Source organism: Planococcus citri, chromosome 2 (assembly GCF_950023065.1).
Source record: "Planococcus citri chromosome 2, ihPlaCitr1.1, whole genome shotgun sequence".
In the NCBI taxonomy this organism is placed as follows: Eukaryota; Metazoa; Arthropoda; class Insecta; order Hemiptera; family Pseudococcidae; genus Planococcus; species Planococcus citri.
The window spans coordinates 79,126,671-79,144,869 of NC_088678.1; the positions used below are offsets into that span (position 1 = coordinate 79,126,671).

The window sequence follows — 18,199 nt, forward strand, 5'->3', positions numbered from 1 at the left end:
TACCCACCAAAAATTAAGAGGCCCTCTGTAGATTTTTTGGGAATCTCTTTTTCTTTTTCAGTCACGAGAAAAATGCTGCAATCTTTTTCCATAGAAAAATAAAACCACCTGCACTGTTTGTTCGTTTTTTTTCCCCCATAGAGTCCTTGGTATCTTTGAAACTCGATTTCTTGTGATGCGAAAAAATCAAGAAAAGTGATTTTTTGGAAAAATTTACATAATGAGTACCCAGTGGAAGGGGAGGGGGGGGGGGTGAGACAAAAATTTTCCCAGCTTTTTCCGCTAGATGCTATTTGAAATTTCCAGCCAGATACTTGAAATCTCACTAGGGCCGCATGATTCCTACAAAGTACAAATACCGAAATACGACCCTCAATTTTTGGTGAATCATTCAGGAACGAATTGATCAATTTTTTGAAAGAACCGAACCATTTGCCAACGAATCGATCAATTATTTAATTTATGAATCAATTCGTTCGCGAATGAGTCACTAATACGAATCAACTCGTAAATTGAGTAAATGAATCGATTCGTTCGCGAACGAGTCACTTGTACGAATCGATTCGTTCGCGAAGGAGTCACTAGTACGAATCGATTCGTTCGCGAACGAGTCACTTGTACGAATCGATTCGTTCGCGAACGAGTCACTAGTACGAATCGATTCGTTCGCGAACGAGTCACTTGTACGAATCGATTCGTTCGCGAACGAGTCACTAGTACGAATCGATTCGTTCGCGAACGAGTCACTTGTACGAATCGATTCGTTCGCGAACGAGTCACTAGTACGAATCGATTCGTTCGCGAACGAGTCACTTGTACGAATCGATTCGTTCGCGAACTAGTCACTAGTACGAATCGATTCGTTCGCGAACGAGTCACTTGTACGAATCGATTCGTTCGCGAACGAGTCACTAGTACGAATCGATTCGTTCGCGAACGAGTCACTTGTACGAATCGATTCATTCGTGAACGAGTCACTCATACGAAATACGAATCGATTCGTTCACGAACGAGTCACTTATACGAATCAACTCGTTCACGAATGATTCACAAACAAAAGTCAATTCGTTCGCGAATGATTCACAAAAAATAATTCAATTCGTTCGTGAATCATTCACCAAAAATTGAGTAAATGAATCGATTCGTTCGCGAACGAATCACATATATGAATCGATTCGTTCGCGAACAAGTCACTTATACGAAATACGAATCGATTCGTTCGCGAACGAGTCACTTATACGAAATACGAATCGATTCGTTCGTGAACGAGTCACTTATACGAAATATTATGAATCGATTCCTTCACGGCTTCACGAACGAGTTACTTGTACGAATCGATTCGTTCGCGAACGAGTCACTTATACGAAATATGAATCGATTCCTTCACGGCTTCACGAACGAGTTACTTGTACGAATCGATTCGTTCGCGAACGATTCACTTATACGAATCAATTCGTTCGTAAAAGATTTTTATTTTACGAAAAGTCGGTCTTCTCACGCTAAATACGAGAGTTTTTTTTTTGGTCAGTCTCTATGTATAACGATTTAAAATTTCTGGAGAAAATTGAAACTCGCTGGAGGATTCTGAATGATTTTAAACTGGTAATAAGTTATGAGAGCTGAATTTCATTTTGGCCTTTTTGTACAGTGCTTTTTGGAAAACTGGAGAAACCGAAAATCCGCCAGAGACTACAGAACAGCTCGATTTATCACAAATGAAAAATTCCAGTCTGGATTTTTTCCAAAAATTACCCAAAGGCCAGAAGTTCTGCTTTTTTGTCAAAAAATTGAAAAAAGGTTTCGCTTTTTCTTCTAAAATTGCCAAAATAGTGTACAGAAAAGGCCAACTTTTTTTTTCCAAAAATTATAAAAAATCTTGTTTTTTGCAAAAAATTTCAAAGCCTCAATTTTTTTCAAGTCTTCCTTTTTTGCCAAAAAAAAAACGCCAAAAGTCTCGCCTTCTCACATACAAATTAGAAAAACTCTCGCTTTTTCGACAAAAATAGCAAAAACGTGTGATTTTTTGCCCATAATATTGCTAATAAAGTTCTGCTCAAAGTTGCAAAAAAACGAAGACAAAAACTGCAAAAAAATATAATTTTTTTAGCAGTAAGTACCCTTTTTTTGACTACCCAAATCGATCGGAGAAGGTTTCCAGCCATTTTTGAGCCTCCAGTGGATTTTAGGATTCTCCAAATTTTAAAAAATCGTCATAAAAACATAAAATTCAAAATTGGTGCACTTTTCACAAAATTTGGGTGAAAAGTTTAAATTTAATATATAGTACGTTATTTTTGACCACTTCAAACGATTGGAGAAGGTTTCCAGCTAATTTGAAGACTCCAGCTGATTTTAAGATTCTCTTTTTTTGGAAAAATCGTCATAAAAATGGCTAAAAAATGAAACTTGGAGAAACTCAAATTAACTTTAAAAATTTTTTTGAAAACCAAAAAAATTCAAAAAAAAGTTTACGACGATTTTTTAATTTATTTTTGGGGTTTTAAAAATTTTAAAATTGGTCTGTTTTTCACGAAAAAAAAATCAAATTTTCACAAAATTCAAGTGTAAAGTATAAATTTGATTTCTAGTAGGTCTAAGTACCCTATTTTCGACCACCTAAATCGATTGGAGAAGATTTCCAGCCATTTTGGAGCCTCCAGCGGATTTTAAGATTCTCCAATTTTGAAAAAATCAAAGTGTAAACTCTAAATTTGATTTAAAAGTATTATAGTATCCCATTTTTGACCACCCAAATCGATTGGAGAAAATTTTCTGGTCATTTTGGAGCCTCCAGCGAATTTTAGAATTCTCCAATTTTGAAAAACTCGTCATTAAAATGACTAAAAAACAAAACTTTGAAATACTCGAATTCATTTTTCAAATTTTTGAAAATCTAAATAATTAAAACCGATTTTTTAGCTCATTTTTGCTGAGTTTGTAAGAATGCAAAATTGGTCTATTTGTCACGAAAAAAAACTAAAATTTTGACAAAATTTAGGTGAAAAGTAAGGTTACGAATTTTATTTACAGCGTCCTTTAAGTATATTTTCGACCACCTAGCAAATCGATTGGAAAATGTTTTCAGCCATTTTGGAGCCTCCAGCGGATTTTAGGATTCTCTAATTTTGAAAAAAATCGTCATAAAAAGGCGCTAAAGAATAAATCTTAGAGACACTCAACTTGAGTATTTTTAGATTTTTGGCAAATTTTTGAAAACCAGAAAAATTTCAAAAAAATTTGATATTGATTTTTAAATTTATTTTTGGGTTTGTAAAAATTCAAAATTGGTCCATTATTCCAGAAAAAAATCAAATTTTCACAAAATTTAAGTTGAAAAATCTAGATTTTATTTACAGTACTCAATTTTTGACCACCCAAATCGATTGGAGAACGATTCCAGCCATTTTGCCACCTCCAGCAGATTTCAGGATTTTCAAATTTGAAAAAAAAATTGTCATATTACAAAAAAAGGTTAAAATGAAACTTAGAGACTCAATTTTGAAACGTATCCAAATACTCGCTCATTAAAATTGAGGCCCTAGTATAGGCTCTAATTCAAATCACATTTTTCCAAAACACGATTACCAACACTTGCACCACCATAGCCAGGGATTACACCGCTCTATGTAATTCCATAGGTAGGTCTAGGTACTTCGGTTACATATAAATATCGATACAAAATATACAATTACGAATTACGATCACAACGCTGTGAAAACCTACGCAACGTCGTCGTCGTCGCTCGTACGAGTACGTGTCTCATGAACTTTCTTTGTTCGATAGTCGCAGTCATTCTTCTCTTTTTTTTCAGCGTTATGAAAAATCGAATCAAAGCGGGGGTAGTTCGAAGTACACAAGTTCAATTACCTACATATAGCTACATAGCGCATAGGGAACATACACAGACAAAGAAAAACTCATCACACGGTGTAATAAAAATAATGTAGGAGTCGAGCTAGAGCTACATAGATATTTATTCAGAGTACAAGTACACTACGACGACGTAAGATCAGCTCAGCATTGTAGCAGATTTTTTTTTCTAATGAGTCACTGGTCCTGTACCAGACAAATAAATCCCAGCGTCATGAGTCGTATAGTCGTAGACCACAGAGCGCCGATATAACGCAGGATTCCATTCCAGTACTAAAAAAAAAAAAAAAATGCGAATAAAATCCATATCTAGGTACTCGTATTCTCGATATTCATCTCATCGATATAAATACAATACGCGCGTTTACTTTCATCGAATAATCCGTCAGTTTATCGATAAAGCACGAGTTATTTGCGCTCTTTCGCTGCACCACCGGCACGTGATACGTAAGATGGATTTCGCGATAACGATGAGTCTGTATTTTTTCATCTCTTCTGTATATCCGTTGCGAGAAGACGCAGGCAGACGCTGTGCTGGGTAATTAATCGCCGACGACCTTGTCATTGATGAAATTGAAATTGCTCTCGCGATACAGATAGGCGTATCGAGTTAACTCTCTTCTCTACATATACATATTCTTATATTCTTTCCTGATTCGCCATTCATTATACTCGTACGTCGGCGCTCGCTGACTCGCTCAGGCTGATGCGATGGTACTGTATTGTACATACAACTTTTCGTATTTGCGAATAAATACGTGAAAATGTTAGTCTCTCGAGAAGAGAGAAAAAAAAGACTGTGGGTAGATCAACGTTCCTAAACGATCGTCGAGTTCATTAACGCTGCATTGGTTTTTTTTCTTCTTCTTGCTTGGCAAAGTACGCCAATTGTGGGAAGTAGGACGCCTTCTCGCGTCCCTCTATTTTAGGAGTAACTACACTTAAGCTCTCTGCGCCGAGTTATAAACGCAGAAAAAATTTTAACTCTTGGAATATCGCTCAACGTACGCAACTTTTTTCCAAAAATTCTACCGGTATGGTTCTTCTATACATATGTAAATGTTACGTAACTTATCAATAGGTAGATATCGATGATAACTTCTTCTCGAAACGTATTACAACTGATCTGTATAAGCCTAAACAGCCTCTCATCGTAAGTACAAGGCTACGTAGGTTTCATACAAAGATCCAATACACCTCGAACTATCGAATCAAACAATCATTATCAACTTCGCTATGTGATAAGCTGGCGCAAAAGGAATTCTATATTCGCGTCAACACGTAGTCCCAAAGGTCACATTTTTTCATTTCCACATTTGGTAGGTATAGGAGGACCCAATCCAAGCCTATTCTAGACAAGTAATTCGATTTGGACTTCTGACTTCATCTCATCTATGTGACTTATAGGTGACATTTCCAACGTTGGAATCGATTTCCTTTCTGTTTTGAAAAAAAGTTTCAATTAAAACGGAAATTTACAACAAAAAAAAAAAACACACAATTTGAAACATTTTTCTTCCAACTTTGGATATAGAATATACCTGTACTTACGACTTGGAAACTTGGCTGCATATCAAATTGACCATTTATTGCGACATGTCACTTAACAAACGGAGATACATTTACACAAACGCAAACGTACGCATCTCTTCAATAGGAAATGTTTTTGCTTGTCAACAACCAGCTACACTCGTCCATTCAATTCAATATGTGCAGCAATTGCAAATAATACATACGAGTACATACGATAAGTACGTCCATTTTGATGATATAGGTATAAGTCTTCAGAAGCGAATAGCGAGTTACCGACGCGACGCCATCGTTAAATTGCTTTTTATCTCTATACATGCCCGTACAAGACCATGCACGTGACTACTTTGAAATTCTGCTGATGCTGATGTTTACATCGCGTAGGGTTTGTAGTAGATATATGTAATTATTGTGTACATGGAAATGGTACGTACCTGAATCTGAAACATTTCAACAATAAAAAATTCCAATTACATTTACAATACCGATAATTTTGTGGGTGAAAATACTTTTAAGAGAGGTAAATTTGAAGCAGAAAAGGCTAAATTGAAAGAGCATGAAAAAATACATCACCAAGCCAAAATTCAAGATGCTCAAGTGCATTTTTTGACTTTTGGCAAATTTTTGAAAATCTTTTACCTTAAAAATACTTACGAGGAAAAATAAAAATTTTACCAAATCAATCCAGGAAGTTGAAATTTGGTATTTAGGAATACCCTATTTTAGACACCTCAAATCGATTGGAAACACTTTTGAAGCATTTTGAGCAGTTCTGGAGCCTCCAGCAGATTTTTGAAAGTTGAAATTTTCAACAAAAAAAATTGCTCAATTAACATGGGAAATTTTTATTTACTCTACATCGCGATTTAAACATGTCGAGTCGATTAGATGTGATTTTAAGTTGTTCTGGAGTCTCCAGCCATGCTTGAAAAATTTCAGATTTTCAAAACATGTCCATGAAATCTGCCTCAATCAACTTTAGCATGTATAAACGTCAAACGTGATTGGTGCTCGTTAGTGACCTTTTCATCGTATCGAAAGTTCATTTCCACGAATGACGAATTTAATTCAGGGTGTCCAATGTCCATTATTTTTGGCAAATCATTTCCCCTATGACTTTTCCAGGTTTTCCAGACCATTTATTCCAATTTTCTATACTTTTACCACATACTTTAATAATATTAAAAAAGTTGTTGAGAAGGGGGGGAAAGTTAATTTTTTTATACGTTTCTCTTCAAACCTGGATACTTCTTCGAATTCATAAAAAACAGCTGAATTTAAAAAAAAAATGTTTCATTAGGTACCTACATTTTTTTCAAAATTCCAGAGATTTTGCGTGAAAATTACGAAATTTCCTGACTTTTCCAGATTTGCAAAATTCCCTGACTTTTCCCAATTTGCTAGATTTTCCAGAGAACGGACATTCTGTTAATAACATATTTTTTCTGGAAAACTGGAATTTTCAAACATTCACTGGAGGTTCCAAAACGATCTAAAATCATCTCCAGTCAGCTCTGTACCTACGTAAAAAATAGAGTAAAAACTGAATTTCACCTTTTTTATTCAAAGGGGGAGGGGGGTGCAGTGAATTTTCCAAAATTTCAATTATGAAATCGCTGGAGAGATGAAATAAAGGTTTTGAACTGATGAAAACCGAGTTTGAAAAAAATGATGAGAAATAATTATTGTTTAAGAAAATTTCTAACAATCACGAATAGCATTTTAATACGTGCTGAAGTTGATTTATGGATAGTTTTATGACACTTTTTAAAAATCTGGAATTTTTAAAATATTATCGATGCTCCAGAACGGCTTGAAATCACCTCCAATAGACTCAGCATGCTGAAATTGAGATAAGAAGTAAAATTTAAACTTTTCAATTCCATTGAATAAAATTTTCTGGAAATTTTAACTTTCAAACATCTGCTGGAGGCTCCAGAACGGCTCAAAACCGGGTTGAAACAGTTTCCAATCGATTCAGCGAGTTTAAAATAGGGTTCTACAAAATTTCAGCTTTCTAGAATAATATGGTAAAATTTTGATTTTTTCCCCATTTTATTGGCCTGTGCATAAAACCGAAACCGAAAACCGATAAAATCAATAAAATCAATAGTAAAAATCGTTCATAATCGAAACTGAGATCGGAATCTTCTCAAAACGAAAATCGAAACCTACATTTACTTTTTACTTATCTGGTTTTATGGGCCAAATTTTCAAAAATCCCCCCAAAATCGAAAAATACACCTCAGTACCTGAAATTTTAAATAGGAGAGCTACTTGAAGTATCTGAGGCTTTGGTTGAAACAAAAATCAGATTTTTGAAAGAACACGTCTCAAAAGCACCATAACTAAAATTTTGGTCACCAGAATTAATTTTTTCAATTTCGGTTAATTGCTGAAAATTTGAAAAAGTGAGTTTATTTTTAAAAACATGACATCATCACACACTCTCGTTCGAATTGGTCGAACGAGGTCAAACTTGGAGAATAAAGTTTCTTTGAAAACCAGATTGGACCATAGGAGTGGGAGGAGGGGGGGGGGGGGTCAAAAATGGAAATTGCAGAAAAGTTATTTTTTCAGAGGACCAGAATAACAACCCAAATAAATAATAATAAACCATGAATAATGCACCTTCATTGTGACTAACATTTATCCAAACAGCACCCTAGGTCATTCCCCCTCTCCCCTCCCCCCCATTTCCCATTTAAGGTGAAAAAATATGCTTTTCTCTCCATTTTTGACCAAGAACCCCTTCCCCAAATTGGCTGAAGAGACTTGAATTTAACACGTAGGTATGATGAAAAAAAAGGCTTCATATGTGCCTCTTGCATGTTTTTTACTTTCCCACCTAATTTGACCACGAACACCCTCCCCAAATTGGCTCAAGAGACTTGAATTTAACACGTATGATGAAAAAAAAGGCTTTAGATGTGCCTCTTGCATGTTTTTTACTTTCCCACCTAATTTAACTTTTTTCCAGGGTCGAAAATCGGTCGATTATTAGACCATTTTCAGCATCTTTCGACCTTTAGACCAGCGTATAGAGGCTTCCTCGAAATAACTCAGGCCAAGAAAGTGCCACCGATGTGTCTTAATGCAAGTCGATTTTTGAGTCATTTTTCGAGACTGTAAGTATCCTTCCCCTTCTCATCAAGTACCTATGTTTTTAAAAAATTAATCAAGAAATCCCTGTAACAAAAATTTGGCACTTGAGTAGCGATTCAATTACTATTATGGTATTTTTATCAAATGGTCATGAGGTGATGGGGTTGAAGGTATCAAAGGTCGTAAGCGAGTTCAATCTTAAATATGTACCAAGGTCATATGTACAGAAGTGCCGCCAAAAAACCTATGCTCACCTTTTTTTTTCAAATTTGGATTCAAGTTCAAAGGGGGAGGGGGAATCCATTCTCTTAGGAGCAAAAAGTAGAACATTTTTGATCGAGTGAGATTGTTGCCTTAACAAAAGTTATTTTGAATCAAAACGAAAAAAAGTTCCCACAATTTCTTCAAATAATCGCGTCAAAGTCATTTACGAACTTCTTTACCCAAAATGGAACCGTCTAAAAAACACTGTCAGACTTCAAAATCGAGGCCAAAGCCTAGAAAAATTCTGCAATCGGCCCTATAAATAATAAAAATAGTCATAGGAGCTCTGTCTGTATACTTCTGTACACCATCACGTACCTACCACACTTCTTTTTTCCGCAACTCATTCTTGGCAGAGATGCTGCAGGAAAGGAAATGTTGCTAATTGATTGATTGATATAACCCAAGTCTAAATGGTGCAAAATAGGCCACCCGGAGACTGTCAGTGTCACTGTCGCAGCGAGAACTGGAGCACGGAAATCTGAAAACAGAATTAGAAATTAAAAGTCTTCTTACGAAATAGACAGATGAGCTGATAAGAACTAATTCGAAATAAAATCTACTCCTATATTATACGAGTGCAATTGGAAAAAAATATATACATTTTATTTAAAAATATTTAAATCATAAAACAAACAAGTTTCTCAACTCATCAATTGCGGTGTCATTTTTTTGCCCACTGCCCTGTCTGTATGTATTATTCGAGGTCAAACTTGGTCACTACCGCTTTATTTTGACAGCGTAGATTAAACAGAGATACCTATAGAAGAGTAGGAATGAGATCTTACAATAACGATTCGATAATGGCGAATTAATCTGAGTAAAATATCGAAAAGAAATCAGAAAACAGGAACAGACAGGGACAGAGACATTCCAACTTATTTCTTTCAATTTACTGCATTAAATTTTTAGCTTTTTTACGTTACGTACCTACCTATCTACCTCACACACCAATGAGTAGGTACTTAATTCCCTCGTTCAAGCGTGCAGCAAGGAGAGTAGCAGCTACCTATATGAATGAACACGAAGACAAACAAATGAAATAATAATCGATTATGAAAGCTCGCGATAAGGAAACTTATCTTATTTTTTCATCTGACACAGCCTTGGAGGTTGCCTCACTTCGTCTATTCGATTCTACGAATCAAGTCCAAGATGGGTGCAAATTCGGAAAGTGAAGTTATTAATTGTATGTAAACAGAACCTTGAAAATAAGAAAGAAATTGAATTGCGTATTTCAAACATCATCATGAAAAACATGACATTTCTCAAGTATTGCGGCGAGGGAAAAGGTTATAATAATGAAGCTCGAAACTTTTTTTTTCAGAAAATTACGAATTTCAGAGATTTTAAACAGCAGGGAATTTTTTAGAGAAGACAGAAACAATTTGAGAGGAATTCAAAGGAAGGTTTTGAGGTTGAATTTTATTTTCCACAATTATGACAAATTTTAAAAGAACATAATTCATCTTCCTATCAACTTTGGGGAGATGGTAAACCAAAAAATTGCTGATTTATCTGTCAACCCTATTTTTTCTTATCCGAAGTCGAGAATGACAAGGAAAATATCTTGGCTCTCTTTCTCTAAAAAAAACTAAAAAGTTAACTATTCTTTTAGACAATTTTTTTTTGGAAAAAAGCGAGGCTTTTCATCATTTTAGAACAAAAGTGAGACATTTTGGAATTTTTTGCAGAAACTGAGATATTGACAATAATAAAAGACAGTCTTTTCAACAATTTTTGTCAAAAAGTAAGACACGTGCCTTCTGACAATTTTTTACAAAAAAAAAAAAAAAAACAAGAATATCTGGCAAATTTTGGAAATAAATGAAGACTTGGTGCAATTTTTGGATATAAGTGAAATATTTTGTAAGTTTTTGCAAAAAAAGACAGTTTTCAACAGTTTTTGGCAATTAAGATATTAAACGACGTGTCGACTTTATGACATTATTTCAAAACATTGAAACTTTTGGACAACTTTGAGCATTAAAAAAAAGCGAGATTTGGGCAATTTTTGAAAAAAAAGAAACATTTCCAAATTTTATGAGAAAAAAAATACAAATTTTTAGAGTTTGTTGCCAAAATGCAAGATTTTTTGATATTTCTGGCAGAAAGCAAAAAACTCACAACTGGAAACAATTCGACATTTTTTGTACAAAAAGTGAGATTTTTGGGCAACTTTCAATAATTTTAGATGAATTGGTAAAAATTGAATCAACAAAAAGCAGGAATTTCTGGTAAGTAATGAGCAAGCAATGACCTTTTTGCTATTTTTGAAAAAACAAGAGTGACATTTTTGCAATTAAAACGCAATAGCTGAAATCATTTTTTATAAGAGTAAAAATTTGAAAATTTTTGACAAAAGGCGAGGTTTTGACAACTTAAGCAAAAAACAACGATTTTTGACAAATTCTGAGAAAAAAGCGAGATATTTTCACAATTTTGATGAAAAATAAATCGAGAATTTTGGCCAATTTTTTCTTTTTGTAAACTTTGACAATTTTAGCAGAAAAACAGGAATTTTTGCAATTATTGGTAAAAAATGACACTCTGACTTTTGTCATCTTTTTTCGAAAAAGTGTGACGGTTTTCCAACTTTTTGATGAAAAAGCAAAACTTGAAGAAACTTTTTTGCAAATAAAGGGTGAGAATTCTTGGAAATTTTTTGGAAAAAAGCAAAGTTTTTTGACAATTTTCGTCGAAAAGCGAGGTTTTTGACAATTTTTGGGAATTTCATGCAAAAAAGTGAGATTTTTGTGCAATTTTTTGAATAAGTAAATTTCATTTTCACCCTAGGTCCAACGGTCATTTCCCAGCGTTTTTTCCCACAAAAACTGTAGAACACAAAAATCCGCTGAAGGTTTCAGAGCGGTTTGTAACCATCACTAATCGACTGGAAAAAATAAAATGTCTGCCTTCTACGTCAATTTGATCAAATTTTGATTTTTTTTCATAAAAAATGAGCCAAATTTGAATTTTTAAAAATTCGTCAAAAATCGAAAAATGAAATCCAGCTCATGAAATGTTTGCTGGTGGTGTATTTTGGAGCCCTCTTTCGATTTCCCTACTCGAGTTAATATTTAAAAACACAAATCATTTAAACCATTATGTAGGTACCTACAAACAATCAAATTACGAGGTTCTTCCTGTTTGGTTTTGATGATACCATCGCTAGAAAATCTTCAGAAATCCGTCAAACAATGTTTAAGTGAACCTAAAAAATGAATACAATTAGGTAAGTAAACAAATAATGAATATCAAAATATGTGAGTAGGTAAAATATTCAGTTAGATATGTACATATTTTTGAAACTCCTCAACCTCTTTCAATTCAAATAAAATGAGCTTCCTCCTTTATAAGTCGTTTTCTTAATTTTTTAATCACAGCCACCTATCTACATGAAATTCACAATTCAAAAAAAAAAAAAAAAAAATGGTAATATTCTCTCAACTGAAATTCAAATTTCATCATTTAATTTTCAATAGAATATTTCGATCTTCAGTGATTATCTTGAATCGACTAATCAGACATTTATCAAAAACGAACCACAATTTAAAAATAATCCAAGATCTCCTCATTGTCATTGTAAAAAAAAAAAAAAATACAATTTCCACATCAGAATTTCCCTGTGGGTCTTGATAAGGTACAGGTACCCAGGACCCACGCGCACAACTAAGTCCGCAACCATTTAAAAAAAAAGCATAATATATTTCGTAACTGATAAGGCGAAACTTTTGTCATTCATAAGCAAGAAAGACGTAGGTACCTAATACGTAAACTGCACGCGAAAGCAAACCAGAGAAAAGAATAATTAAACTGCTGTCAAATTTACGTAATTGTACTTGCATCGTTTCAAGAGCAACGATAGAAAAATTATTCCTACGAAGCGAAGATGTTATAATTTTATTTTTAAATTAATGAAACAAGGACGCAAAACGCGATTTTTCACTCTCTCTCTGTTTCTCTCGCAGTGTTAGTCCTATTAACGAGCTTATTTTTAGTCCCCTTGTTTACAATTATTTTTAGAGCACGAGTTTCATGGAAACATTTGCGGCGGTAGAGCGAAATTTCTACGAAACTGTTTATTTTTTTTTTACGAATTCGTCCAGTAAATCTGGAAGATCTGCGATCAAATTCAACTCGTAGGATTACATACTCGTATCTACATTGTTGTAGTAGGAGCTGTACATCCATCTTAGTACCTACTAGATCGTTGAACTTGCGATTCTTTCAGAGTCATAAAGGCAATTGGGTCAGAAAAGATGGATTTTTTTCTTCACTTGCGAGAGAGTGTGAGTCATTGAAGAATCTCCGACCACCACTACCAAGATGAACGTGAAATTATACCGTTAGAGTAAAAAATTCGTACACCTTGGTAGTTTCAATATTCTCGGTCCGTTTCTCTCTAAACTGTTTTTGGTAAGAGCAAATAAAACCGGCTAATTGAATCGGTCGCAGTTAAGTAAATAATTTCAGCTTAAGTAAGTACATATTAAAATTTTAAAAGCTGCTTTCTTTCATGTAGAGTAGAAATATCCGCGCCCGTCCTCTCGACCATGTTACGAATTACATAACGCGTAAAATTTGACTATTTTGTCGATGATGGTATCGCCGCACTAGCCGACCATTTGATATGCTGCCAACGTAAATTTTTTATATCATTTCTGTTTTCACTAAACTTACTCGCGAACGCGATAAAATTCTCGATATTTTTTTTTCTCACTCGCAATGCAATCAACAGCCATGTGCCACTGCCGGCCGGTTAAAAATTCTGCAACTCATGTTACCGCGATGATGACTTGTGACCTATTTCTTTTCAAAACGATGAGTTAGTCGGGAATTTTATTACTTACACTGTTTGGATAATACGTATAGTCGTATAGGTAGGTGCATCATTTAGTATATTAGCGCGAGACGTAGGTGATGAGAAGGTGAAGAAAGCGTACTCCAATTTTTTTTACATCACGGTGGAGGTGCAAACGGAGGCTGTGCACGTGAGTGATACAAGTCTGAAAGTCATGAAAGCAGCAATGTATTTAAAAGCATATTTAGACTGGTATTAGTCATTAACTCATTATCGCGACTGAACTGACCATAAATTATCGAGCATATGCAAAACTTTGAGTGGAAATCCGGCATTAGATCGGTAAAAAAGCGCTTCTCGGAGGTTTGAATTTATTCCTATATAAATTGTGAGTTTTGAAAATTTTTCTGTTCTTGAGAAAAAAACATTTTCTGGATTTCGAACTATAAACATCCATCGCTGAGAAGTGAATCAAGTTGAAGATATCTGAAACAAAAACTAAATATGAATTTCAAACGTAAATACGCCATAATTTTTAATTTAATTAAACATGAAATTTTTTTTAAGAACATACTAAAATTAATGAAAACATCGTAAAAATATTTTTAAATGTTGTGACATGCCCTCCCTCCTCCTGCCAACTTTCTAGCGACAAAATTGTCCTGAATTATTTTATTATTCTTGAATGCAATTTACTGAGGTCGTTCAGATGATAGAAGGAGACGAAGAGGGGATGGTTGAAGCAGTTCTGAAAAGGTTATTATGATCAAGAATCCCCTAAACAGTAAATAAAAATGTCTCGTGATTTTTCTTCGAAAAGTATTGAAGTAACAATCACATGAAATTTTTGAACATTTTTTCTTTGGATTTCTTCCCATTTGATGCGATTGAACTCACGAAAAATTAATTCGAAGGAAGAAAATATTGAATTCTCACAACCTGGCCAGCTGGACTAATACGAGGGATCACTGGAAGAACATTCCAAACCATGAGTAGGTAAATTTCTTAGAAATACAATTTCCTCAATTTTACTCTGAGGACACAATAATCGAAAAGTTACCAAACTTGATGAAATTTTTAAAAAACTGTTCACGTCGCACGAGATATTTCAAAATAGAGCCGCAGAAACTAGAAAAAATTCTATGAATTGTTCGATGCCTGCAAATTGTACGTATGCAACTTATTCCACTTACCATGCAATACAATTGATTGACCAAGATCCTCGAAGGGAATTACGTAATTACCGTAAAAAAATTGCAAAAATACATTTTTCTGTAGCTAGACTGTTGGAAGGGAACAGAGGGGGGTTAGGTAAATTTAGTTCATTTTCTATGAGAAAAATCAGGGGGTGAAATTTGACAAATGGACTTTTCTATTTTCAAAGCTCCTACTCAATTTTTTCCAAAAAAATCAAATTTAGTAAGTTAACCAATACTTAGAGCTCGAAAAAAATCATCAAATAACCAAAAAAAAGACAAAACGTAAGCGAAACATTTTGATAAAGAAAGAAATTATAAAAAAAAAACACAGAACATTGCAAAGTAAAGTGTTCTTGTTTTCAAATTTGAACTGTGTGTTTTGAAACTTTTTGATGAAAAAAGTAAACGTTTTTGTAATTTTTGGAAAAATAAAATTAAGACTTGACAATTTCAACAACAGAAAAGGCATTTTGACAATTTTTGGCAAAAAAGCGAGACTTGTGGGTAATTTTTGAAAAGATGAGACTTTTTGGAATTTTTTTGAAAAATAAAAACGACAATTTCTAGCGATTTTTTTTACGATTTTTGCCTTTTGGAAAAATGCAAGACATTGGATAATAAATTTTAGCAAAAAGAATTACTTTTTAATAATTACGTAAGTATTATATTTTTTGGGAAATTTTTGGCAAAAAAACAAAGCGTTTGGATAATTTTTAAAAAAAAGTAAAAATCTTTAGCAAATTGCAAAAATTATCAATTTTTGAGAATTAAAATTTTTTGGTTAGTTTTTACATTTCTTAGGTGAAAAAAAATGTAATTTTTGACAATTTTAGGGAAAAAAGACGTGCTAAACAGCCAGAATTTTTGGTCCTGCTTGGTAAAAAAACAAGACTTGAGCAATTTTTGAAAAAAATTAAGACTTCTTGGAATTTTTTGCAAAAATTTTTGCCAAAAAGCAGGATGTTCTGGCAAAAAATATACTTTTCCCCAAACTTTGGTGAAAATGGGAGACTTTCAATAATTTTTCAATTGAAAAGCAAAACTTCTTGGCACTTTTTGGCAAAAAAGGGGAACATTACGTATTGGGCAATTTTTTTAGGAAAAAATTAAGATTTTTTGCAAAAGAGCGACAATTTTTTTTAGCAAGACACGAGACTATGTGGATAAATTTAGTCAAAAGGTGAAATTTTTGGCTATTTTTGACAGACACTAAGGATCTAAGGATACGACAAATTTAGTATAAGGCAGATTTTCAACTTTGGATCGGCACGAATCTGAGCAAAAATCAATCGAAAAGGTCCCAAATACAAAAAATCTGAGTTTACAGCAGCTGAATTTCGTTTTGACCCAATTGTGGCATTTTCTCTGAAAACTTGAGAATCCGAAAATCCGCTGGATCAACTCAGAAGATCAAAAATAGAGAGTAAAACTAAATTTCAACTTTTTTCTTTGAACGATCGTTCAAAAATTGTAGATTTATTTTAAATTCCTAATCGCTGGAGAAAACTTATGATTTGAACCGACACAAATGCATTTTGAAAATATGAATCGAGATTGATCGAGAGGAGCATGAAGACAATAAATCCAAGTTTACAGCGGTAGAATTTCATTTTGGGCTTGTTTGTGGAACTTTTTTCGAAAACTGGAAAATTCAAAAATTCTCTGGAGGCTCCAGAACGACTTGAAACCATCATCAATTGACTCGAGAGGTCAAAAATAAAAAACAAACCAAATTTTAGCTTTTTCGTTCAGTCGTTAAGCAAATCGTGAATTTTTTGTTTTTTTTTCAAAAATTTGATTTGCACTGACACAAGCGTATTTTAAAAATATTTGCCAAAATTGATCGAAAAATTTACAAGGACGATGAATCCAAGTTCATTGGTACTGAATTACATTAGGACACAATTTATGTCATTTTTTTTTTCGAAAACTGGAGAATCCAAAAATTTGATGGAGGCTCCAGAACAGCTCGAAATCGCTTTTTACGTTTATTTGATCAGATTACAATTTCTTTAAAATGGAAAATAAGCCAAATTTAAAATTGAATTTCAGAAGCTGAAGTTCAGCCTGATTGTGTTATTTTAGGATCTTCTTTCAATTTTTATCTGCCGAACTAAAATTTTTTGAGCCCGTAAAGAGACTTTCTTTCATAAGAGTAATTTGGAGGGGGTGAAAAACGAAAAACAATTGCTTCAAAAAGTCAAAAAACCAGTTCGCTCCCTCGCCCCAATTAATCTAGAACGCTGAATTTCGGATATGTAACGCAATTTCTAATTTCCTATCGATTAATTTACATTTTGACTTTTTTTAAAAACCATTTTCAACCCATAAAAATTAGAACACGAATAATTCATCAGTCAAGACTATTTCAACTCAAATTTAGCACCAAATTGAAGCGAATTTCTTTTAAATTACCTCAACTAAGATATTCTCAAAAGCTGAAATCGGAGACAAAAAATTCAAAGAACATCAGAAACCTATAAAACTTTGGAAAAATAATTCTTGATACGGATTTTCTGTTCTGTATGCTCCCATAGCATCCCTTCCTCTACATATACCTGACGAATAGCCTTGAAAACGAAAAACCAACGACTGTATCACCTACAAATAATAGTTATGCAATTCATTTAACATCTCTATAGCAATGTAACTCATCAGCCACGATTTTTGCAGGAGTTCGCATATCACAAAATAAAAATGTAAAATAGGTAGACCATTATTTTCAAAGCTGATCAAATTACTCTCAATTGAAACTACCAGTGACAAGACAGAGGGACACTTCACGTGAAAAAAGGTGGACGATTAAAAATTTCCAAATGATGTAAGATCAGAAATTAATTCCCAGAAATACAGGTGTTGTACACGGCAATCATTAAATTTTCAAATTTTTTCAGCAAGATAAAAGTTGTTTCTCGTGTTCTCCCTTAATCAGTGGGCATATTTCATCCAACGAGACGATAATTCACAGGTGAAATATTTCATCGTATTGAATAATTACATTTTTTTACGACGAACGAGCTCCGGATCCGCATCTCGTGAATTTCAGAACCAATTTTACTTTGCTGGCAACCGAACCAAATTTTCTTCAATCCCTGTTAACAATCAATGAAAGCATATAGGTGCATATCAATGAGAAAATCAGTTCAATTGAAATAATTAAGCAGTACCGAGACCGACTAAAAAATCAGTAAAATCTAAAAACACACCCAAGTTTCAAATTTTCAAATTCTATAGGAAAACTCACCACAGGCCAGCTTCGAGCAAATGACCTCAGAACGTAGACCTAAGCAGCTAGTTGCACAGAGATAGGTATCTCTCGGGAAAATATTCGACCAATGGCAGCAAACGTGCATATACTTTTATAAAGCTTCAACCTTTCATTCATAAACTGGTAACACTGTAAATCAAGGTAAGCACAGGTTTAATT

General features: G+C 33.8%; 1 long non-coding RNA gene across 1 annotated transcript; it reads right to left on the reverse strand.

Moving 5' to 3' along the window:
• Positions 1 to 9,093: 9,093 nt before the first annotated feature.
• Positions 9,094 to 18,176, reverse strand: LOC135837883 (uncharacterized). The gene is made up of 6 exons (XR_010557267.1): positions 18,017 to 18,176; positions 17,771 to 17,864; positions 13,863 to 14,059; positions 13,623 to 13,778; positions 11,891 to 11,983; positions 9,094 to 9,250 (listed from the first exon to the last, which is right to left on the reverse strand). It is a non-coding gene; the product is annotated as an uncharacterized LOC135837883 (long non-coding RNA).
• Between the last annotated feature and the right edge of the window lie 23 nt (positions 18,177 to 18,199).